The 27431-nt window shown below is 33.5% G+C and overlaps 2 pseudogenes; both read left to right on the top strand.

Annotated features, from left to right (window-relative positions):
• The first annotated feature begins 2024 nt into the window (after positions 1-2024).
• LOC149546746 (DNA topoisomerase 2-like) lies at positions 2025-4601 on the top strand (annotated as a pseudogene).
• Positions 4602-4650: 49 nt separating this feature from the next.
• The window catches only part of LOC149546745 (DNA topoisomerase 2-like), a 120336-nt pseudogene continuing 97555 nt past the window's right edge, over positions 4651-27431 (top strand).

Below are 27431 nucleotides of genomic sequence, written 5' to 3'. Positions count from 1 at the left end.
TGGCTTGAAATATTTGAACTTCTTAAAACACTACTATTGCAAACTTTCCACTAAACCCTAATTAGGGTAATTAATCTAGTTTACCAATTAATTAGTCTTAGATTACTAAATTAATCAATATTCAAGTAACAGGTTACTTTTCTAACCCTAACTAACATGTTGATGCACATATACTTATTAGGAGTGTCAAGTGGCACCGTAAGATTCATTGTTACGTAACATTCAACACCTTACAAAATATAGAATGATACACACATTCATATTATGATACAAATAAAACATTAGACAACAAGGTTTGAATCACTTTATTAGATTTAACCTCAATCTTATAGTTTGCACATAGGGTCAATTACTTATTCTCTAATAAATGCGATGATTAATAATCCTACACATTCAATTTAAATATTAGTAGTTTGATAAAATCATATTCATATGTTTAAACAAAATTGCATAATCACATTTATTAAAACATTAAACTTTCATTTAAATAACTTTTTTCATTTTTGCACACATATTTGATCATCACTAATCTAATAATTAAATCATCATAACATACTCATCAATTTGAATTAAAATACTAAAATAACCATCGTAATGCATACGTATACCCAAAAATCATAGCATCATTAATAAGGCATACTGAACTATCTAAATGCATAGAACCTAATCATCAAGGTACCATAATCAACATCATCACATGTTGAACACCTCCTATCATTGTTAGTACAAATCAATGTTTAAACAATCAAATCAATGTAATAAGTCTTGAATCATGGAGTAACAAAAATGAACATATCAATTAATCTCAATTTCCATTAGGACACCTAAACCATAAAACATTAACTCATACCCATCGTCATAATTATTATACATAAGATAGTCGTAATTTATCATGATCTCCTCTACATGGTTTCTAGCAAGAATAATAGCAATTCTCCTTACCATTGCCTTTTCGGGCTCATATATCCATTTGAATCTCCTATAAAGGATTTAACATAGAAATTCATATTTAAATAAGTACATCCAAGGAAGGATCTTATAGATGAGTTCATGTGGTGGTTCATGTAGATTATAGAAATTCTTGTTCAAAGGATGGAAAAATAAATCAAGTCTCCATCAAAAAAATTGGCTAGTTCTTTCTTGTGCACTTAATATCATGATCTTCATGCATCCAGAAAGGTACCAACATTATTGATTTTTTTTTCCTTTTGAAATTCAGATATTAATGTTCCAAATTTTATCCTTATACAATAATAACATTCTATAAGTAAAAATTACAAGTGGTCTGGTTTATTGAAATATATTTACCTATAATGTTTTTATGATATATTATATGTAGGTAATGTTGGATCTTCATATATTCTCATTGTACAAGGTGCTCTTCCACAGTTGTTAGCTACAGTTGCTCCGCCAAAAGGTGCAACATGAGAAAAATGTCACTAGCACCAATAGTGATCTGAATGAACTATGCTAAGAGTTTCCCCTACATTTAAGTCCACTTCATTTACTACCACATATGCAATATCTTTAGAATTAATTATAAATATCCTTAGCTCATTCATCTTATAAATGTACCATATCATTTTCCATTTTTCTAGCATCCATGTTTTTATCCCAAGGTTACTAGTCATTTCTAAAAACTAATATGTACAAAACAAATGAATGACAGGGAAGAAAGTATTAAACAAGTTGTAAAGAATCTCAAGAAAAAAGAATGTCTTTTCTACACTATTACAAAATTTTTAAGCTATTGGCCACTATCCTCATGTTCTTAGTGGGACAAGTGTAGGTGTGCCACTGAATGCCAGTAATAGAAGCCCTGTGTTGCTTCTAATTGGGGGTGGGATGGATGTTGGAAAGAGTATAGAAGTTAAAGATATAATGAAAAATTATTATTTGATTTTGTAATCATTATTCATGGAAGCATTCAATATCCATTAAGGTTATCTAATTCAAAAAGCTCCATAGTATAGATTTCTAGTTAAATTCTTCATTGGTCATGAAACATCATCTTCACTTTTAACATGGCCCATGTTTTTCTTGGGATACATCAAGAATGGCAAGAATCATCTAGAAAAGATGCCTTGGGAATCTATGGAAAAGATTTTCCCCACACTGACAATGTGAGTTGGTCAAAAATTGTTCTAATTATTCTAGTTTGGTACAAAGAGGGAGAAAATTGGACAAAGGACCTTCAAACCTGATTTGGCTAAGTTTAGCATGAACAACCTAAAACTTAATGTGGTTTCTTTGATGAAGAAGAGAGTACTTGATCTTGCTATATCTTGGAAAGGGAGTCAAAGTTGAACTAAATGGAAAAAAAAAAATCCAATAAAGAGCTTTGAAGACTATGTGGATCTCTACCTGTATCCAGTTAAAGATTTTGATTGCAAGAGAGAAAGGTTTTAAATTGCTAAGACTTGAAAACTTTATAAAACATGTCCAGCAATTATTATGTTATCTTTATAATATATCTAGTTCTTTTCTTGTCTCTTTTATACATTTTGTACGATTAAATGAGAAATGTAAAGTGTGTGTGACTACAAGTGATGGGCAATTTGAACAGGAAAGATGAATCATCTAATGTCTATCTTTTTCTTTCTTTGACTTTTATTGAATTCCTTTGAAACTATTGAAGTTGTAACCATTAATTTTATTGTATTCTTTAAGAGATTCTCTAGGTTATTATTGTTATCATGCGGTTGTGGTTTATGGTGTCGCTTAACATTTTTAATGTCTTTTTGTTTAGATCACATTTGTAAATGGGATTGCAACTATTAAGAGTGGTTCGCATATAAACTATATAGCAAGTCAAATAGCCACCTATTTAATAAACATTGCAAATAATAAGAATAAAAATGTTGCCTCTTCTCTAAAACCACATGTTTTCAAGAGTCATCTATGGGACTTTGTTAATGTTGAGATTGACAATCTTTCTTTTGACTCCCAAACAAAGGACACCCTAATAAATCCTCAAAATAGTTTTGGTTCAACATGCAATCTTACTGATAAATACTTAAAATCAAGTGGGTTTTGTTTTTTCATGAATTATGCATCTCTAAGGACATGTAATTTTTACATAGGGTCTAATTTAGATGTTATTTGACTTGATGACTATAGTGTCAAACTGTGTACTTGAAAGTATACTAGAATGGGTAGATTTCAAACAAGCTTAAGAAACTCGATGGAACTAAGACAAAAGGTTTCTATGACATCCCCAAAATTGAAGATATGAGTAAAGAAAGTGGAAGGCAATCAAAAAAGTGTGCTTTAATTTTTAAAAGAGGACAATTCAGCCAAGGCTCTTGCTATAAGTGCTTGTTCTTTATTTGAAAAATGGGTTGTATTATGACTTGTTTCCATCAATTTATAAATTGGAATGTTGCTAATCCTAGGCCTTCTATTTGTTATCACTTGGAAGGAATAACTATTATTGGTTGAGATAATTATGGTATTTCCTCTTAGAGGCAAGCTGCTTAATGTGAGGGAAGCCTCACATAAATAGATTACGAAAAATCAGGAAACTAAAAATATTTTTAAAAAAATCCTTGGTATAAAGCATGATAAAGTATATGAAAACATTAAATCTTTAAGATATGGTCATCTAATGATAATTATAGATTAGGTACATTTTCTATGTCTGGGACTATATAGCTTATGCTTAAATATGGCAAATCTACCCTAAGTGAGGTTCTTTTTTAATTTATTCTTTGGGTGATGTAGGATCATGATGGTTCCCACATCAAGGGATTGCATGTCAACTTCATACACCACAACTGGCTATCTTTTCTCAAAATTCCTTCATTTCTTATGGAATTTATCAGTCCTATTATCAAGATAAATGATACCATTATACTTACTCTAATATAGATTATTTGTATCTATTGCAATGATTTGTGAGCATAATATTTTGCATCCCCAAAAATTTATCTTGTTGATGCAGGAAACACACAAGAATGGAAATGTACTATCCTTTTACACCCTTCTTGAGTATGAATCCTAGAGAGAGTAGTGGATCAATATCAGGTTGGACCATAAAGCACTATAAGGTAATTTTGGATCATTTTTTGTTTTATGTTTTAAATTTTGGCTCTTTAATTATATGTCTTACTAAAAATTTACTTGTTCCATGGACTACATAGGGTTTGAGTACCAGTATGTCTAAAGAGGGTAAGGAGTAATTCAGTAATCTAGAAAAGCACAAAAAATATTTATATGGGTTAATGAGCGAGATGGAGATGCAATTGAACTAGCCTTCAGCAAGAAGAAGATTGAGACTAGAAAAATTGGTTGAGACAATTTGAGGTGATGAAGGCAATGTTGAGCTACTAGGATTAAAATTTTAACTAAATGGTATTGTTTTTATCATAATACTAATAGTGAGTTTACCACATTGTCAGTCTAGGACATATTTGGACTAGAGTGAAAAACTTATCTCTTATAAGGATTTTGTGAACAAGGAGCTCATCCTATTTTTGATGGATTATCTACAAAGATCTATTCCATCAATGGTTGATGGCTTGAAGCTAGGGAAAAGGAAAATTGTCTTTTCTTGTTTCAAGCAAAATTTTATCAAACAAGAAAAGGTTGCTCTTATTTAACTTCATCTTATCACTTGTAGGTTATGTTTAATTTATATTTCCTTTATTGTTCAGGTATGTTTCAATCATACCAATGTTACTTGTAAATGGAAGTGAATGGATTGGAATGCGTTAGAGTACCTTTGTGCCAAATTAGAATCCAAGGGATGTTATTGCAAATGTAAGATGCTTTCTTAATGATGAACTAAAGTAGCCAATGGAGCCTTGGTACAAAGGTTTCAAAGTAATGTGTATTCCATATGATATTTGAGGTTTTTCTGGATTATTTAGACAATTGTATTTTATTGAGAAATTACATCCATTTTGTCACTGTCGTACTTTCAAGACAAGATTGAACGGACAACTATAAAGGAGAATGGTGTGACCTATACAATCAGTGGTATTATAGAGAAAATTGACAATAGTACATTGAGAATTACTAAATTACTCATTCACAAGTGGACTAATGATTATAAGAGATTTTTGATGAGCATGATTACCAATAAAGATAAAGATCCATTCATAATGGTATACTAATTACAATCATATATGAATATGTTGTGCCTAATACGAATACTTTTATTAGTTTTAACATGAGAATATCTATCTTTCAAGAACTTGATAATCATAGTATAGATACTAGGGTTCATTTTGAGGTATCATTATTAGAGGATAAGATGAAAAATGCTCTTCAAGAGGGCCTATCAAAGAGATTTAAGCTAATCATTGTTATTAGTACCAGCAACATGCATCTCTTTGATGCAAATGGTGTCATTCAAAAATATGAGACTCTAGAGAAAAGTACCTCCTTGAAGCTAATCTATATCTAATTTTCCTATAGGTTTTAATTTTCTTTTATATGGGTGACATTTTTGGGATGAATTTTGAACATTATTCTTTTCATCTTGCAATATTGGAGAGCTTTTATCACATCTGATTGGAGTTTTATGTGAAAAGAAAGGTAGTCTTGGTTTGATATTTAAATGTAGTTTAAATATAAAGATTAAGCTAAGGAAAGTGTTGAAACAAGATAAAGTTTATCCTAATTCTATGTAGAAGTAACAATAGAATTTAGTGATTGAGGATGTGCAGTGGCATGATTTTCAATGTTCATGTTAAGGAAGTACACTAATTGCATTAAATGATACTTCATACCTTTAATAAGCCCAAGTCAATTTCATTAAATAAGGTTATAGTTTGGTTTTGCAAAATCATCAAAAAAAATTCTCAATTGTTTTAATGTATTTTTTAGGGCTAAAATGAGGTGGTTTACATTTTCTATTCTAGTGTGGATCCACAACCTTTTTATAAATATATTTTGCCACTAAATGAATAGTTTGGCAGTTTTCCTTTCAAAGTTTTTAGTTCCATGATTTTAATTATATGTTGCTATTATTGATTACTATCTAAATGAAAACTATAAAAAATCCAAACCATTCTATTAGAAAACTATAAAATAATGAATGGTGAAATATGCATGCCACCTTAACTTGGTTCTATTGAATTTTGAGATAATTATGAATAAAAAGTGTTGTAGTGATAGTTTAATGAATGTAGTTAGTCCATTTACCATAGTTTCATGTGTAGTCAATCATCATCTAAAGAACCTTCATTTTTTTATGGCTTGTGGACTCAGAGAATCTCAATATGGTTTTCATCCCTATTAATGTTTCTTAGTTATCTCTAATAATAATGTGGAAGTTTCTCTTTCCCCTTCATTCCTCTATTGGCATATGCATATAATATTGATGTAAATAGGTTGTATCTGTTGAATACAATTGATTAATTGTGTATTGTCTTTGATGTTACACAAAATGTCATATCATTTCCAATCAATGTATGTCGAGCTCACTCAGGCATTGAAGATAGTTTTCTATGTCTACCAATCATTCTAGAGTTTTCCTAGTTTAAAAGACAGTGTCTACCAAGTTCACTCAGGCATCAAAGAAAAGTTTGTGGAAGTTGAGTGTTAACCAAGCTCACTTAGTTAATGAAGGAAATGTTGGATGGAACCAATATTAATTGAGCTCATTTGGTTACCAAAGAAACTTTGTGAATATGCAGTGTTGACCAATTTCACTTGGTTAACACAAAAAAAACATTTTTGAGTTAGTGACTATCGAGCAAGGTCAGCTAATGAAGGATTTTCTTATTTTGGCACATTGAGTTCAACTAAATTTTTTATTAATTCTGGTCGACTAAGGAGATGAATATTAATTATTCTAAGTTATATTCTAGCCGACTTGACAATGTGTAAGATATAAATATAACATCAAGTTGAGGATTAAGAAGAAGGAGACTGTGGAACATAATTGAATATTTGATGATGCCAAGAGGAAGTGAATTAGAAGGATAAGAAAAATATCCTTGTTATTATGAAAAGATTTATTCAATCAAGAAGGATCAAGTACACAAGCCAAAATTGAGATCTGCAATCAATAATTCAGTTGATTTAGAAATCAAGTCATCTCATTATTACTCTCTAACCATTGTGCAGTGATCTAAATCTCTTAATACAGTTAGCTAATAGCTATTTGTAAATCCTCTAGCAAGGTGGCATATCTATTGAATTGTCTAAAGACCTCTAACAAGACTACTCCTAACAGGGTGATTAAATCCTCTAATAGGGTCACACCTGATAGTGTGTTTTGTAACCTTTAAAAGGGTTGGATCCTAATAGGGCTCACTTCAGAAGAGTGAAAATCAATAACTAGTTATGATTGGTGGTTTTTCCCAAATTGAGTTTCCATGTTAAATCTTGATGTCAAGTGTATTCATGCCATTTATTTTATGTGTTTGCAACTAAGTTTAAGTAATATTAATCATAAATAATATATTAAAGATTTTCATGTTAAGCATTTGCCAATCTATTTTAGTTTTTATTGAGTTACAGCATTTTTTTTTGTGTTTGTCAAGTTCCAGCAAGAATTGAGTTTTCACAAATTTTTTTTATACTAACGTCTAAGGGATTTTGGAATTATTTTTGTGGTAATTGATTCACCCCTCCCATCTTAGTTAATCCTCTTATATTTCCAAAAATTGGTATCAAAGCATTTGGTGCTTGTAGACAAGGTTTTAAGGACCTAAGCTAAAGATTAGGAAGTCTTACAAAAGAGAGATTCTGAAGTTGAACCGAGACAACTTTGCAGCATGGAAAGGACTTATGAGGTTACATTTGGCAACTATCAGTGATTCAGGTTGTAAGTATCTTTATAATGACTACAAGACTCCTAGTGGAACATTATTAGTTGAAGATATTACTAAAAAGAAAAATCATAACATCATGATGATTGACATTGCTTTTGCTCTTAATTATTTTGAATTTGATGAAGGTAAAAATTCTACTACAGCTTATGATATATGAATCAAACTAAAAGATATCTATGGACGAGATGATAATGTAAAAAGAGCTAAAGCTTAAAGTCTTAGAGGGTAATTTAATTAGATAAAGATGAGAGAAGATGAAAATATTGCAAAATATGTTGAGAGAATTAAAGCAAGTGTGAGCATAATCAAAGCATTTGGAAGAGAAATTGATGAGAAAATAGTTGTAAGCAAGGTACTCAAAACCCTTCTTCCTATCTATGCAATTAGAAAGTCTACTATTCAAGAGATGAAATGTGATCAAAATAGCAAAATAACTTTGGATGCACTAGTTGGAAGATTGATAGCTTTTGAGTTAGATAACTATGATAACTATGTCCCTAGTTCCAAAGGTATCAAGTCTGCATTTGAAGCCAAGCTTTCACTAAGAAAAGGAGTAAGAAATAAAAAGCTAATAAATCAAGAAGTGAAGAAGAAAAAGAAAGTTCAAACAGTGATCTTGAAGTTGTTGAAGCTCTACTTGCAAGGAAATATTCCAAAGGCAGAGGAAAGTTCAAAGGTAAGATTCTTCTAATCTATTTTTCTTGTGAAGAAGTTGGTCACATTGATACAAGGTGCCCAAATAGAGAAGAAAAGGATGAAAAGAAAAGAAATAAGTACAAAGGAAAGAAAGAATTCAAAAACTACAAGGACTACAAGGATGAAGGTAAGAGATCTTGTTTTATGGCTAAATATTCTGATAATAATGAAGATGAAATGGTATATATTGTTGTAAAAGATGAATCTGGTGATGAAGGAGATAAAATGGCACTTATCTCTCATGTTAGAAAAAATGATACATGGATTATTTATAGTGGCTACTCACATCATATGATAGGAGACAAAATAAAGTTTGAGCACATGGAACATTATGATGGTGGTAGTGTGAGATTTGGAAACAATGAACCTTGTTGTATAAAGGCAAAAGGATGTATCTCATTAACCAATGAACTTAGATGCAACAATGGTTATTGGGTTGAAAGAATAAAGCATAATCTACTGAGTGTGGCATAGTTGAATAACATTGGATTCAAGCTAGAATTTATGAATGGGAAGGCCAAACTACTGGATGCAAAAGGAAATCTAGTTGGATCTGGCAAACAAACAAAAGGTAATCTATTCTATCTAGATCTCAGTGAAAGTTCATGTTTTATTGCTCAAGTGGAAGAAATATGGTTATTGCACAAAATATTATGTCATGTGAACTTTGATAACATGGTCAAGATAAGAAAATACACAAGAGTAAGAGGTACTCCTAGCTTGATGAAACCTAATACGGGTCTATGCAAAAATAGTCGAATTGACAAGATGGGAAAAACTAGATTCAAAAGCAATAATTATCATTCTAAAGAAGTCTTAGAGCTTGTACATACAAACTTATGTGGACCTATTAGAATAAAAAGTCTAAGTGGAGATAATTTTTCCATTCTTTTTGTTGATGACTATTCTAGAATGATGATTGTAATGTATCTAAAAGAAAAATTTGAAGCTTTTCAAAAATTCAAGTGGTATCTGGCAAGAGTAGAAAATAAATTGGAAAGAATTTGAAATGTTTAAGATCATATAGAAGTGGTGAATTCATTTCCAATGAATTCTACATTGAAAAAGGAATTAAGAGACAAGTATCAGCCCCTCGTACACCTTAGCAGAATGGTATAGCTAAAAGAAGGAATAGATCCATCATGGATTGTGCAAGAACATTGATGATAGAAAAGAATGTTGCAATCAAATACTGGAAGGAAGTAATCATTGCTACAACACATACCTTGAATAGAGTACAGTTGAAGAAAGACTCAAATCAAACTCCTTATGAGCTATGGTGTGGCTACAAACCTAATGTAAGTTACTTGAAAGTATTTGGGAGAAAATGTTATATCTTGAAAGAATCTAGAAATAGAAGTAAAGCATACAAATGTTTGAATTTGTCTACTTATAAAATCATAGAAAGTGCACATGTGAGAATTGATGAGTTTGCTAAAAAGAGTAAAGAAGAAAGTAACAAAGAGCTTAAGGATTATAGAAGATTTGTTTACTATGAACCTAATACTCTACCAAATCTATCTAGAAGACAAGAGGCCTCACCTCTTGAGACCCCAAAATCTCTAAAAGCTAATGAGTTACAATCAGTGCAACCTAAGTCATAGTCTAAAGACCCAAGTCGTAGTCAGAAGCTATCAAGCTATTACTAGAGCAAACCAAGTATGATGGACTCAAGTCACAAATAGTAGAACCCAAGCTTAATATAGAAGATCATGAAGAAATCAGTGAAAAAAACTCCAAATCCAAAATACATGTGCTAGCAAAATATGTCAGAAGGCATCATGCACATGACCAGATCATTGGAGATAAATTAGATGGAACAATGACAAGAAATAAACTATAAGGTACATGTTTACTTGTTGAATTTAAACCTAGAAATATTAAGGATGCTTTGGATACTGAAAGTTGGATTAAAGAAATGAATGATAAAATATTAAAGATGCTTTGGACTCTTGTTCCTAGACCCAAGGATAAAAATGTAATTGGCACAAAGTGGGTATTTAGAAATAAGATAAATGAAGATGAAAAAGTTTCCAGAAACAAAGCAAAGTTAGTATGTAAAGGTTATTCTCAAGAAGAAGGTATTGATTACAGTGAAACTTTTTCTCCTGTTGCAAGATTAGAAGGTGTTAGAACTTTACTAGCATATGCAGCACATAGAAGATTTAGAGTTTATCAAATGGATGTAAAATTTGCATTCTTGAATGGAATTCTTGATGAGGAAGTCTACATAGAACAACCTAAAGGTTTTGTAGATCCTAGAAAAAGAGATATGGTCTACAAATTACAAAAAGCATTATATGGTCTCAAGCAAGCTCCTAGAGCTTGGTATGAAAGACTTCATAACTACTTGATACATATTGGTTTTCAAAAAACAAATGATAATAGTAGTTTGTATATCAAAGAAGGACTAGATAAAAAGATTGTGTTGGTAGAAATATTCGTGGATGACACTTTATTCACAATAAATGATGACTTGTGCAAGGCATTTTCAAAATAAATGAAAAAATAATTTAAGATGTCTATGTTTGGAGAAATAAAATTCTTTATAAAAGAAATATGGTATCAACATTACTCAATCTAAATATATTAAGGAGATAATAAAGAAATTTGGAATGGAAGACTCAAGACTAGTTGGAACCCCTATGTCTACTGGACATAAGCTTTCCAAAATTGATGATTCCAAAGAGGTATATCAAACCACATATAGATCAATGATTGAAAAATTATAGTATGTAGTGGATACAAGGCCTGATATTGCATTAGCAACCGGTATGGTGGCAAGATTCTCAGCAAATCCCAAAGAAAATCACATGATGGCAATCAAAAGAATCATGAGATATCTTAAAGGTACTAAAGACTATGGTTTATGGTACAAAATATGAGGCAAATTGGATTTAAAAGTATTCATAGATGTTGATTGGGTAGAAAGTATTGATGACAGAAAGAGCACCAGTGGTGGAGCATTCTTTCTTGATAAAAGAGTAATGTCTTGGATAACCAAGAAATAGATTATATTTCTCAATCCACAATAGAAGAAAAATATGTGCTAGCAACAATTAATTGATCTAATATTGTTTGGTTCAAAAAATTGGTGCATGAAGATAGAGTTCAAGGATCCAATGGTTATATATTGTGATAACACTATTGCAATTAATATATCAAAGAATCCAGTAATGCATACCAAAACAAAACACATTGCTATAAAATATAATTTTTTGAGATAATTGGTACAAGATAAAGAAGTAAAATTGGAATATGTGAATACTAAAGAAAAAAATTGCAAACATAATCACCAATCCATTACCTAAGGATGCATTTATGTATCTAAGAGGTAAGCTAGGGGTCATTTCCCTATCTAAAGCTCACTAAATAAAGTTTAGTGATGCATCAACCAGAGTATGTTGAAGATCAATCAGTTCATGTAGTATTAACAAAGGGAATATTGCAAATGAATCAATACATAACGTACATTGATATTCACTAAATATTGTCTTTGGCATGAGATGTCAAAGAGTGAGGAGTTTTTTGTCATATCTCATAGAAATTTTATAAAGAAAAAGAGAAAGTGGTGTCAATAAGGGAGAATGAACTTGGTCTGATATCAAAGACAGAGTTTGCTATCAGAAGAAGATGTTGAAGATAGAATTTTTTTGATAGAGGTAGAAACTAAAGGCAGAAGGAGTTCACACTGATAGAGGGAGTTCTCATGGATGAGAATCAAAATGAAACTAAGGATATGTTCCTTACTTTAATCTTGCTCTAAAAATTTCATTACATTATGACATGTGTTGCCATCAATGCCAAAGAGGGAGATTGTTGAATATAATTGATTAAATGTGTATTGTCTTTGATGTTACACAAAATGTCATATCATTTCTAGTCAGTGTATGTCAAGCTCACTCAAGAATTGAAGACAATTTTCTATCTCTACCAAGCATTCCAGAGTTTTCTTAGTTCAAAAGATAGTGTCTACCTAGTTCACTTGGGCATCAAAGGAAAGTTTACAAAATTTTAGTGTTAATTGAGCTCACTTGGGTAATGAAGTAAATTTTGGATGGAACCAGCGTTAATCGAGCTCACTCAATTACCAAAGAAACTTTGTGAATATGCAGCGTTGACCGAGTTCACTAGGTTAACATAGAAAAATTGTTTATGAGTGAGTGACTACTGAGAAAGGTAGGCTAACAAAGGATTTTCTTATTTTGGCATATTGAGTTCAATTGAGTTATTTTTTGGTTCTAGCTGACTAAAGAGATGAATATCAATTATTCTAAGTTATATTTAGCCAACTTGACAATGTCTAAGATATAAATATAAGGTCAAGTTGAGGATTAAGAAGAAGGAGAGTGTGGAACATAATTGAATATTTGATGATGCCAAGGGGAAACGAGTTAGAAGGATAAGCAGAATATCCTTGTTGTGATGCAAAGATTCATTCAATCAAGAAGGACCAAGTACACAAGCCAAAATTGAGATATGTAACTAGCAATTCAATTGAATAAAAAATCAAGTTATCTCATTGTTACTCTCTGACCATTGTAGTAGTGATCTAAATCTCTTAATAGAGTTAGCTTAACAGCTATTTGTAAATCCTCTAGCAAGGTGGAATTTCTATTGAGTTGTCTAAAGACCTCTAAAAAGGCTACTCCTAATAGGGTGATTAAATCCTCTATTAGGGTCACAACTAATAGTGTGTTTTGTAACCTTTAATAGGGTTGGCTCCCAACAAGGTTCACTTCAAAAGAGTGAAAATTAGTAACTAGTTGCAATTGGTGGTTTTTCCAAAACTGGGTTTCCATGTTAAATCTTTGTGTCAAGTGTGCTCATGTTATTTATTTTATGTGTTTACAACTAAGTTAAATTAATATTAATCATAGATAATATCTTAAATATTTTCATGTTAAGCATTTTCCAAGCTATTTTAGTTTCTACCGAGCTACAGCATTTTTCTGTGTGTTTGTCGAGTTCTAGCAAGAGTTGAGTTTTGACAGAGTTTGTTTTGTACTAACATTTAAGGGATCTGGGAATTATTTTTGTGGTAACTAATTCACCCCTCCCCTCTCAATTACTCTTCTTATATTTCCAATAGTATAGAGAGATTAATTTCTGAATACCTTGCCATTCTTTTGCTTGCATTGCATAATTAGTTGATGGACAAGGGTTTTATTTCCTCCTATACAAAGTTTATTTGAGTTTCAATTGGTTGCAACACATTTAAATTATGAATCAAAATGGTTTTATTTTGGTGATGTCTATTTAGAGTTGCAATATTTTCATCAAAGTAAACTAAAAATTATTGCAATACATGATATTGATATTATGTTGGCATTTGGTTGTAGAGAGTTCTACTAGATGATCTCCAAAATGATTTACTTAAGTTGGATAACAAAGTTAGGTTCATTCTAGGAATTTTAAATGGAGAAATTATAGTGAACAAAAGGAAACATGCAAAATTGTTGCTTGACTTAAAGAACAAGGGGATAACTTTGTTTCCCAAAAAGACAAAAGTTATAGAGGCAACAATTGTTAGAGGATTTCCAGATGGAGAAATCCCTGAAGATGATAGTAACAAGACTATAAATGGTGTTCGTACTGGTGATTATGAGTATCTTCTTTACATGTCAATTGGAACATTGATAGTGAAAAAAGTTCAACAATCATGTGCTGAGAAAAAAAAAATTATTGAGGTGTTGAAATTCTTTAGAATAACTAAGAGGGAGGTGAATTAGTTATCCAAGGTCCAGATGTATAAAATAAAAATTTCACAGGTCAGTGAACCCATATCCATAAAACATATTCATCATATAATCACTTAAACTTGTAGGTTACTATCAAATCAACCTTGTAGAAAAGTAAGCATGAAATATAATAGATTCAATAACACATTTGAAACAATGATTTTATGTGGAAACCTAATTCAGTAAAAACCACCAGTAACATGCCACTCATTCTCACTCTTTTGAAGTGATGCCCTGTGAAAGCCCAACCTTGTTAAAGGTTACAATACACACTATTAAATGTGAGCCTTGTTAGAAGTGAGCCTTGTTATATGACCTTAGACCATTCACTTGGAATTTCACCTAGTTAAAGGATTTATAAATGATTATTAGGTCAACCTTAATCCAAAGGATTTACCCTAGACTAGTACAATTATTAGAAAGTAATAGTAAGGCTTGATCTCATAACAACTTATAATTCACTTGCAGATTATAGATCTCTATTTTATTTCTCCATTTTTCTTGGCTTTTACACAATTCAGCTTGGATAGCTTGCTCACCCTTCAAGAATACACACCCTTAAGCCTTCTTGCTTTGCTTGCCAATAGCAACCTCTTCTATTTAATCTCTAAATGAAGCAATACCCTAGACTCCTTGTCTTCCTTAAGTTCTCACACATGACAACCTTCTCTTCTAACCAGCCATCTCTATAAATAGAAAATTAACATCTTTTTTTTTCAACCTTTATCATCCATTTTATGGTTAGGTAGTGATGCAGTGAAAGGTAGGAGTATCCCCAAAGGAGATGTCCTAGCCCCCATCTATACAACCATGCAACAGAAACACAACAACAAGAAACAAGAAAGCAAGATCTGATACCAAATTACAATAATATATTCATAAAATATAACTAATTATATGCAATGTGTTAGGCTATAAGGCCTTCCTAGTTACATCCAAATACAAAGCAAGTAATAGTTCTACAAGATCCCTCAAGATCCAATCCCAAACCCTAGCTAGTCCAGATCCACACTTTGGTGGAAACCTCCAAGGAAGATCTCAACTTGTGCTCACAAGCCCACCAAGAAATCTCCTTATTTTCCAAGCTATAGCTACTAGCTCTTCTCCAAATTTTTTCTTCCAAGATCCTCCTCTTATCCACGATGGATGAATAATCACATTCCTACTATAAACTACATCACATTTGGTGCCCTATCCATAGATTTAGGAAAACTTTCTCTCCAGCTACTTCCCATAGAACTCCTCTTCTAAGTGAATGAATAATGACTAAAGACTTCCCCACAACCCCTATTTATACCAATCTAAGCCACAAGTTGGCCTAGAACACAAATTAAATACAAATACATAAATTAAATGCCACAAGTTAGCCAACAACAACAATTAAATTTCCAAAATTGATGTCTCAATAAAATTGCAATATCTCTTAGCTTCAAATGAATTAGAACTCGTGCTTTGAATAATAGGTATAAATATAGGCCTTTTTCAATCCCTAAAATTTTCATCCTCTAACTAATTTTGGTAAACTACTTACATGGCCTACAATAGGCACCAAATTCTCAAGCAAGGCCAAGCTCCATAGAGCATGTCGAGCAACCAAAGACCATGTCGAGCTTCTAAACCATGCGGAGCTCCAAAGACCATGTTGAGTCCCATAGACCATGCTAAGTCCCATAGACCATGCCAAGCTCCAATACCATGCTGACCTCCAAAGACCATGTCGAGCTCAAAAACCACGCCGAGCTCCATAGAACATGCTAAGCTCCTAGAGCATGCCGAGCACCAATCCTTCTTTGTACCAATCCAAGCACCCTCCAAAGTAACTATTGAGCCTCCTCCCATGAACTCCAAAGTAGTCACCAAGAAAACCCAAGATGCTCCTGCATCAGACTCCCTAGGTAAATAGAAAAGTGTGTCCCACACTTTGATGCCCAAAGAAAGAGCAACAACCATCTTCATCTTCACCAAAGGCTTCCACTCCAACAAGGACAAGAAAAGAAATATTCTCATCATCCACACCTACATCACTCTATCAAACACTAGAATTTCAACCATCCAATCAGCATGCTCACTCCCAGGAACAAACTGAACATAATGCTTCAACAAAAAACCCTCATCAACATCAGCAACTAGTGAATCCACACTAGTAGCAACAAATTCCACATCAGTAGTAACATGTAGATCTCCATCAACACATGCCAAACTCATAACACTAGCAATCTCATTTCTCACAGCAAGATGTTCTACAACACACAACTCACCACGAACAGCAACCAGATCATCCATGACCAAGTGCTCTACAATTTCCATGTTAGATCCAACTAACTAATCATGAAGACCAATGTCTATCCCAACATCAACAAGGTTAAGAATATCTTCAGCAACAACCTCCAACTACTCTGCAAGTATTGTATCAAACTTCACAAACTAATCAGCAAAACCAACCTCTTCCACCTCGACCTTGCTATGTCATCTTCGCTCATGAACAAGTCTCTTAACTGGCCAAACAACTCTCTTCCAGATCGGTAGACTCCAACTCCATAAATAGCTACTAAATTCCTTCTTTACCCCATCCTTAACTCAATCAACCAAGCTAGCTTCAAATCAAGTAGCCATCTCAGAAAACCTTCTCTCCACCACATCATAGAGGTTCGCAATCATCTCAGGGTCCAATCCTTTTGGAGCCATCTCCTATGATCTTTGTAAACCCTCTGCAACAAATCCTTCCCATGCTCCTTGTGACAAAACTAGATTTTTTGCAAGTTAGATCACAACTTGCCACCTCACATGAACAATTAGGAACCACATCACAAGTCTAGGATCATGGATCTGCAATCCAAAAACTCTCTACAATCATGCCTTAACAAGATCAACATTCCATCTTTGCATCCATCGATCCATCTATAAGCCCTCTATAATTGCAAGTTAGAACCACAATCTACCAACTTGCAACCAAAAGATCTAGCACTCCAAAAATAAAATTCACCACTAGATCAAAACCAACTCAAACCTACTTCTCCAACCAAGTCCTAGTGCAAACTACCTCAACTTCAGTGATCTATCTACACACTCAGGAAGAACCTTCACTCTAATACCACTTGATTTAGTGCAAGGTAGAAGTATCCCCAGAGAAGATGTCCTAGCCCCCATCTATACAACCATGTAGCAAAAACACAACAACAAGAAACAAGAAAGCAAGATCTGATACCAAATCACAATAATATATTCATACAATATTATTGATTACATGTAATGTGTCTTGAGCTATAAGGCCTTCCCAGTTACAGCCTAATACAAAGCAAGTAATAGTTCTACAAGACCCCTCAAGATCCAATCCTAAACCCTAGCTAGTCTAGATCCACACTCTAGTAGAAACCTCCAAGGAAGATCTCAACTTGTGCTCACAAGCCCACCAAGAAATCTCCTTGTTTTCCAAGATGCAAGTACTGGATCTTCTCCAAATTCTCTCTTCCAAGCTCCTCCTCTTTTCCATGATGGATGAATAATCACAATCCTACTATAAACTGCCTCACATTTGGCACTTTGACCATAGATTCAAGAAAACTCGCTCTCCAACTACTTCCCACACTCACTCCTCTTTTGAGTGAATGAATAATGACTAAAGACTTCCCCACAACCCCTACTTATACCAATCTAAGCCACAAGTTAGCCTAGAACACAAATTAAATAAAAATACATAAAGTAAATGCCACAAGTCGGCCAACAATAATAATTAAATTCCTAAAATTGATGTCTTAGTAAAATTGTGATATCTCTTAGCTTTGAATGAATTAGAACTCGTGCTTCAAACTGTAGGTAGAAATCTAGGCCCTCTTCAATCCCTAAAATTTTTATCCTCTAACTAATTGTGGAAAATTACTTACATGGCCTAAAATAGACACCAAATTTGCAAGCAAGGCCAAGCTCCATAGACCATGTCGAGTAACCAAAGACCATGCCAACCTCCTAGACCATGACGAGCTCCAAAGACCATGTAAAATCCCATAGACCATGCTGAGTCCCATAGACCATGCCAAGCTCCAAGACCATGCAAACCTCCAAAGACCATGCAGACCTCCAAAGACCATGTCGACCTCCAAGACCATGTCAAGCTCCCAAAGAATGCCAAGCACCAATCCTTCTTTGACTGAGTACTAGTCCAAGCACCCTCCAAAGTAACTACTGAGCCTCCTCCCATGAACTCCAAAGTAGTCACCAAGAAAACCCAAGATGCTCCTACATCAGGTAGGATTAGGTAGGATATAATGAATCTACCCATCTTTTCATTTTATTCCCTTCTAGAAACTTCTCCTTCAATCCTCTTTGAATTCACCTCAAAATAGTTTATCATAAATTTTGTGGCACCAACTCATCATAGTTATCTTCCACACACTTCATAGAATTCAAGAAAACAAAATAGTCATCTCATATTCATCAAATCCATAATTTAACATAAATACTGGCACTCAACATCAATATGTTGTCACTCAACTTCCACACTATTCTTCCACTCATCATCAACTAGATCACTTGGCAAACACTTGAAGTTTACTAGTGCTTGGCATCAACTAAACTTTACTAAACTTACACTATATCACTTGGAATACACAAAAATTGTTAGGAATAAGGTGTCTCAACCTTGTATAATTCCTATTCTTATTATTATTTGTTTTGTAATTGTATTTTTGCAAATAATATGTAAATGTGAGTGTACATGTCTAGTTGGCATGTTGATCACTTACATGTGTCGGCATCTTGAAGTGTGTGAAGGATATCATGGCTAAAATGGTTATGATGGATTCTTATGACGCATAAGAGTTATTTAAGGAATTAGCTATGATAGGTGTAAGAGCATCTTATGACATGGGGAATATTCGAGCACCTAAGAATGAGTGGTTGGTGTGTGTAAGAGAATATGCCAAAAATAGGTTGGTATGATGGATTCCCTTACACTTCTCTTGTGACCTCTATTTTTGGCCAATTCTATGACAAGTTTTCATTGCCTATTGAAGGGATGGATGCCCTTTTCTTGGTATTGCATTTACATGTGGCATTATGCATGGTTCTTGGTGGTTGAGCCATGAAAAATGCCCAACTCCTTTGTGGGCATTTTGTTGGGTCTTAAGATGTTCATAAAAGTAGTATTGCATGTTGTAAATGCAAGAGAGAGGAAGAGGAGAGTGTGCAGGTATTGAGGTGTTGTTGGAGTCTTCTATTGTTGTTGTTGAACTTGCATTGCAAGTGTATTGTAACTTTGTGTTGAAGATAATACATTGTGCAAGTTCTGGAGGGGTGGGGTTGTTTTACCAAAAGGTTTTTCCCCACCAAAAAATCTTTGTGTTATGTGTTTCTTTCTCTATCTATTTTTTGTATGCACGGTTGGCTGCAATATTGTTGTTTACATGATATTGAATCTGTAAGTGAAAATATTTTAAAAGGATTTGCACCATACTTTCCTTAAGAGATTAGTGTAGGAAGTTGTTTCCACACCTGAGTTTCCTTACAAGTGGTATCAGAGCTTGATCAACTTTTGATCCTAGTTGTTGGGTAGGGTTTTTTGAGCTAATCACAAGTTGAGTGGGAGTCTTTTGTAGAGCATCCTGAATCTTATTTGCAGATTGAGATGGTGAGTTCACAATATGGAAGAATGGAGGTGGAGAAATTTAATGGCACTAATTTCGAGTTGTGGAAACTCAAGATGGAGGACATGAGTAGAGTACCTTATGCTAGTGCAGTTGGTAGTCTTATGTATGTTATGGTCTATACAAGACTAGACATTGCCCAAGCAGTGGGAGTCCTAAGTCAGTTTATGGCTAATCTTGGATGGGTACATTGGGATGCAGTTAAGCGAGTATTTAGATATTTGAGGGGTACATCAGATTACTCCATATGTTATCATGGTAACTCTTCTGGATCTCTGCATTTAGTTTGTATTCATGGGTTTGTGGATTTAGATTGGGTAGGTGATATTGACCACAAGAGATCCACCAGTGCTTATTTGTTCACTATATTTGGTGGTGCCATCAGTTGGATGAGCAAGCAACAACCTATGGTTTCTTTTTCCACTACAGAAGCTGAGTACATGGCTGCTACTCATGCTTGTAAGGAAGCCATTTGACTTAAGAGATTGTGTTCTAATGTTGATGTTGATGCAAAATAGATTACTATTTGGTGTGACAGTCAAAGTGCTATTTTCCTTGCAAAGAATCCAACTTTCCATGCCAGAACGAAGCACATTGATGTGCAGTTTCACTTTGTGAGAGATATGGTGGAAGATGAAAAGGTAAATTTGGAGAAGGTGGATACTGCAAAGAATGTTGCAGATGCATTGACAAAACCAATGGGCACTGAGAAGTTTAGATGGTGTTTGAAGTCTATAGGCCTTTTGGCCTATAGTGGTTAGTACCTGTTATGTTGTTGTTGCTCTTACAAGGTGTTCGACAAGTGGGAGAATGCTAGGAATAAGGTGTCTCAACCTTGTATAATTCCTATTCTTATTATTATTTGTTTTGTAATTTTATTTTTGCAAATAATATGTAAACGTGAGTGTACATGTCTAGTTGGCATGTTGATCACTTACATGTGTCGACATCTTGAAGTGTGTGAAGGAGATCATGGCTGAAATGGTTATGACAGATTCCTATGACGCGTAAGAGCTATTTAAGGAATGAGCTATGATAGGTGTAAGAGCATCTTATGACATGGGGCCTATTTGGGCACCCAAGAATGAGTGGTTGGTGTGTGTAAGAGAATATGCCAAAAATAGGTTGGTATGATGGATTCCCTTATACTTCTCTTGTGACCGCTATTTTTGGCAAATTCTATGACAAGCTGTCATTACCTATTCAAGGGATGGATGCCCTTTTCTTGGTATTGCATGTACATGTGGCATTGTGAATGGTTCTTAGTGGTTGAGCCATGAAAAATTCCCAACTCCTTTGTGGGCATTTTGTTGGGTCTTAAGATGTTCATAAAAGTAGTATTGCATGTTGTAAATGCAAGAGAGAGGAAGAGGAGAGTGTGCAGGTACTGAGGTGCTGCTGGAGTCTTCTATTGTTGTTGTTGAACTTGCATTGCAAGTGTATTGTAACCTTCTGTTGAAGATAATACATTGTGTAGGTTTTGGAGGGGTGGGATTGTTTTACCGAAAGGTTTTTCCCCATCGAAAAATCTTTGTGTTATGTGTTTCTTTCTCTATCTATTTTCTATATGCATGGTTGGCTACAATATTGTTGTTTACATGATATTGAATCTGTAAGTGAAAATATTTTAAAAGGATTTGCACCATACTTTCCTTAAGATATTAGTGTAGGAAGTTGTTTCCGCACCTAAGTTTCCTTACAAAAATTTGATCCAACTAATTTTCTACTTGACTTGCACTAACTTTGCTTAGCATCTACTATCCACTTGGTCAAGCTTAGTAGACTCAATTCTTCTTTCTTTTTCTTCTAGGCTTTGTTAGTGTATCTAACATTTTCAATCTTAAGTAGATGATCAATGCACTATATAATCACTATCTTAACTTATCTTTGTACTCATGTTTACATACCATAACTCAACCTTTCCTCTAGGTGCTTTTCTTATCTCATTTGATCAAATCCTCCTCATCAATCAAATAAATGATAGTACTCAAATCATCTAAGTAGTTGTCTTACCAACAAGTAGTAGGTTTGACATTAGTGACAAAATAATAACCGAAACACATTCCCATACTTGTATCAATTTGTTTTCAACACTGAGGATGTTGAAGAGCTAAAAAGAAAATCAACCAAAACATTATGGCTGAATGACCATGATAATTTCATTAGGGATTTGGATGTCAGTAGTCTATTTGTGATTTCAAAATTTGGAATCATTATGTATGGTCCAAATTAAAAGGTTTCATATGCCATCTTTTGTGTTACTAGCATATACTCTAGAATCTAACAATTCATTTGCTTTAAAATCTTGTAGGCACTCAAATTGCAAAAGGTCAAGGATGGTGAGCATGATCTAAGAAATATAAGTAGAAATGATACTAAAATATTTAGGAAAGTCAATAAAAACCCAAAAAAATCCACCAAAACAACTTCAACTGCTGAAGAAACTAATTCTCAAACAACTAATGATTCTCAGGTAACCTCTTTCAAGTTCCAAAGAATATTCACAATAGAAATGATTGTTGTAAAATGACATGAATAAATTAGGAATTTTTGGCTAAATGGTAATTAAAACATGCTTTAGCTTTAGAAATTAACTATTATTCTTGTATATGAGCAATGTTAGTATGCTAATAGAAACCAAATTTAAATAAAGCTTCTACAAACTAAACAAAATTCATAAACTTCAAGATAGACTAAGATGAGCTCTCAATTGAGAATATGAGCCATTAATGGACTCTCTCAATAAGAAGCTCTCTTGTTGAGTGGCTTTGTCTAAATAGATAGGATGTATGCTCAAGCTTTATGCTTCAAAAAGGGCTTCAAATGGAGTTGGAATTTGGGTGTGAGTGTATGGTTTTGATGTAAAATGGATTCTTAAAATGGCATTATGACTTTACTTCATGGATTGTGTTATTTTGTAAAGGGGAAGGATCCAATTTATAGGCAAGAGGCTTGAGGGATTGAGGGCTAAGATGCAAGGATGGGAAAAAGCTTATGGAAGGCTCAGATTGCATGAGAGGAGAGCACATGGATTGTGCTTCCTTATAGCCAATCAAGGAGTGACACATGTCACATGGTGAGAGGATGGAGGAAAGGTCAAGGATGAGTCAACAAAGGAGGCTCAAGAGATAAAATCTTCATAAAGACCCTCATAATGACTTGTAAGAGCAATAAAAGGGCTTGTAAGAGTCATTTATGACCTAGTGGACTTCATAAAGTTTTATGGTTGAGATATTTTGAGGGTGATGAGAGAAATTTCAACTTCGACTTGATTAGGAAGGTTTTAAGCTTGCTTAGGCTTGTACAAATGATTAGAGGATGGATTAGGATGGTTTAGGATTAGCTTAGGGATAGGCAAGTGGATGGCATTTAATGAGGGTGGGTGAAGGAGGAGATATTTGTTAACTTTGGCTTGGGTTAGTAAGTTTTAAACCATGTTTAGGGAATGTGACAAGGTTAGGAGGGGATTAGGATTAGGTTTAAAGACATCTTCTAGAAGAGTCTAGACTTTGGATGAGGATAAAGACTTTCTAGAATAGTCTAGAATTTCCTAGGATGAGGATGAAGACTTTCTAGAAGAGTCTAGAACTTCTTAGGATGAGGATAAATTAGATTTTTAGGAAATAAATAAAGTTTTATTTATTTCAAGGGTTTGGGTTGAGGAGATATTTATTAAAACTTTTTTAATAAACATGAGGATTAATATTTAATCTTAATTAAATATTTTGAGTTGGGATTAGGGGTAGGAAATGATGAGATTAGCCTTTAATCGAAATTAAAGGAGGATTAGAAGATTTTGGAAGAGGTTATTGGTCATAAGGAAATTGGCCAAGTTTTGGGCAAAAAATAAATTTTTTATTTATTTTAGGATTTTTGGTCAATTTATTAATTAAATAATTAATAAATAAGAAAATAATGTTTAAATAAGATTTAAACATTTTTGGGAGGGATTCCTTAATTAAATATTTTTAATTAAGATAAAGGGATTTAATGGCATAAAAATTAATTAATTAATTAAATAATTAATTAATTAATAAATGATGATGTCATCAGGACTTTTTCAAAAAATAAAAATACTTTATTTTCTAAAGGTTTTTAGGTGTCTACAATTCTAAGCAATTATTCATTATCAAATGGGAATTATATGATTGTTTATTTGGTTTAATATAAATCTACACTTTATATGTATACAGGTTGATCCAACCATTAAGTTAGATCCTAATGTGATAGACATTCTTTTAGAGTTAGCAAAGGAGTATTATCAATTGATTAGGTATTTTATTACTATTAGCCATCATTTAATACTTTTTATATCACACTATTATCATGAAGAAAAATTGTTGATTCTATTTAGACCATATATATCACAATTGCTTACTCTGAATACAAATTAAGAATAGGGATAATGTCTATCTCTATTTTTTTTTAAATAGACTTACTCTTATTACAAATGTTGAGCTTGAACTTCAACCTGTAAGAATTTTCCTTGGGGAAAAATGACCAAAGACCAAGAAGCCAAATAACTAGCACAAAATAGACCAACATAGTATGATCATAATAATAATAATATGATATTTAATTGATGTAATTGATTGATGTACAAATACACTAGGAGTGCCTATATATAAAGGCCTCTAGAATGCTTCTAGAATGTCTAGGAGTTAGCAATATGATAAGCCCCACAACTAAGCACATGTCCACCAAGAGTGGGTTATCCTCTATTAAGCACAGGAGTTAGTGCAATGATGAGAGGATAAGCCTATAAAGGTGCATCACATAAAATTATGTTGTAGACACCATGTGCTTAATTAAGAGTGTGAATAATTATGTTTTCAACATGACAACTCAATTGATTATGAAAACTCCAGTGTTGTAAACACCATGTGCTAAAATAGAGTTGCTAACTCTTGTGTTGAAAACATGAAAACTTAAGTAAAGTGTAAATAATATTTATTTACACTAACACCCCCCCCTTAAGTGCAACTTAAGGGAATGCACTTAAGCTCACAAAAGCTATGATGAAATGCATAATGGGTTCCAGCTACTAGGCCATTTTAGATACCCATGTACAAATGCAATGCAATAAAATGAAATGAAATCTCTCTGCAAATGGAGAAAGAGGTTAAACCTCATGGGAAAAACCCTCCCCCAAAAAGAGAGATATGTACAATAAAGAAAGATACATGAATGGATGGAGTAATCAAGACCCCCCCATTATGGCATACATTATGCATATACAATAGAGAATCCCTCAATGAAATCATCCCCTTAGTGAAGGATCTGAGTACTTGAAGACAAAAGAAAATCTAATGCTGACAAACAATATTTCTCCCTTTAGGAAGAAGATACACCAAGTATAGGTGCAAGTATGCTTCCCACTGTAGATAGGAAGATGGAAGAGGAATCTAGATGTAGTATGTGGTGGATGTTGCCTCTAAAGTCTGCTCCTATGTTGATAAGTCCTTCATGAATGAAGATGCCACAAACCAATCTAGTGATTTCCCAAAAGAAGGTAGCAAACAAGGTAACATGTCCATGCATGAAGTTGAATCAACCTCCAAAGATGATGAACCATCCTGATAGGAAGATGTAGGAAGAGAAGTAATGTAGCCTCCCCTCAATGATGAATGCACACCCATAAAAGAAACTCCTTGATGACTAAAGAAGTTGCACCATGAAAGCTAAATGATGTTCCTTCTTGTAGGAAGAAATGGTACCATAGGTGTAGTAAAGAATACTCCCCAACTAGTAGGAAGAATCCTCAAAAAATATGAAGTCTGAGGAAATTGGAAGACAATCTCCAAAGACTGATATTTCTCCTCAAAAGTGAAATATTTCTACTCCATTTGCTATAAAGAAGCCACAATCATGTCAATCTTGAAAGAAGGCTCAAGTGGTTGAGGGTCGGAGTGTGCCCTCACAACAAGTGAAGAAGTCTCCTCAACAAAGAGAAGATTGATGTCATCAGTGATGTCTCCCACATCTTCAATGTGAGACTCCACGAATAGCCCTATAATGTCTGGAAGGAAGTCATTCCATGAAGTTGAAGTAGGAAAATATGGTATATCTTGTTGCACTGAATAAGGAGCATATGTGGCTGGAATTAGATTAGTAGAATCAATAGGACTATTAGGATGTGTTATCTCATCTAGAGTTAAAGGGACTATAACTAGAGTGACTAAAAATAGAATGTCTTCTGGAAAGGGAGGAATTGTAGGATCTTCATATGCTTCCCAAAGAGCCATCCAAATGTCATAAGGATAAGTGACCTTGTCAATGACTTCAAAGAAATTAGGAGTGATACTAAAATAAATGAGATCTAAAATTGTTTTAATAGGTGGTATATCAATGGTAGAGAGCAATTCATTAGAACATAGATAAGCAAATACTTCCTTATGCTCTCTTAGATGATCAATGATCAAAGTACTCCATTTGTAATAGTTCCTCTTTGTCAACCTTGGTCTAACACCAAACTAACATCTGAAACAAAACTCCATGAGATCAATGAATGTATGCACCCCCCAAAATGCAAAAAATAATCAATCAACCCCCCCCTAATGCATGATTTGGCACTTTATATGTAGTGTGTTTACAATAGGCCACTTTGTCAAAATGGACTTAGTGGACTTCAATTTTTTTAGTTTACAACCTTCTCTTATAGTTCAAATCTAGAATTTTACAATGTAGCTTAGAAATACAATAATTTTGAAGCAAATACAATGCAAAGAAAGGACCTATTTCTAAAATTGATATTTTTTTCCACACAAGCCTATAATCTAATTGTAAATCTGGAAAGTAGACAAAAAATTATTCACTTTCAAAAAAAATGGTACCTATTTATGTGTCCAGATGAGCTTATACAGAGCATTTGACGTTGCAAAATACAAGATTAGATAGGTAAAATCACCAAAAATTGCAATTTCTAACAAATCTATGCACCAAAACTAGAAAATAATAGCACCACTGAAAAGTTTAGGAAATTCTAGCCAAAATCAAAAAAATTGAACCTAACTTGGAGTTGGAATGACTGAGATATAGCCTCCCAAAGTTGGACTATCAAATCAAAACTGAATCTGGAGAGGGGTTTGAACAACAAACTGCGAGGTTAAATTTGACGTCCAAATAGCCATCGTGATAGTTCAATTTGACCTGCAGATGATAGCCAAATGATCATCAATTTTAATGTAGCATTTTAATGACATCAGCACAAAAGATGCCCCTGCTAATGTGGCAGATGACTTTAGCGATGACATTAGCAATATGGAAGTATAGATATACATGTGGTAGTGCCTACATGGATCCGACATGGCACAGTATAATGTTGCTAATGTGGGGTATAGAATTGTATGGATCAGGTCCACATCAAGTTGATATGTATGCTAACTCGAATGTAGGATGCTGATTCATTGAGTGATGTGGATTCTGATGCATATCAGTGTGGTTGGAACACCACTATGAGGCCTCACCCTAGCCTATCATAGCATATCATAGTAGTTTATTTGAATTTTAGATACTTTATATTTTGCATTGTAGATACGTTATATTTTGAGACCTTGTTATATGTTGGA

Source organism: Cupressus sempervirens, chromosome 7 (genome assembly GCF_028749045.1).
Source record: "Cupressus sempervirens isolate cs-2001-9-10 chromosome 7, ASM2874904v1, whole genome shotgun sequence".
Taxonomy (NCBI): Eukaryota; Viridiplantae; Streptophyta; class Pinopsida; order Cupressales; family Cupressaceae; genus Cupressus; species Cupressus sempervirens.
Note: the sequence above shows the minus strand (reverse complement) of the source record. Positions and strands in the feature narration are given on the sequence as shown.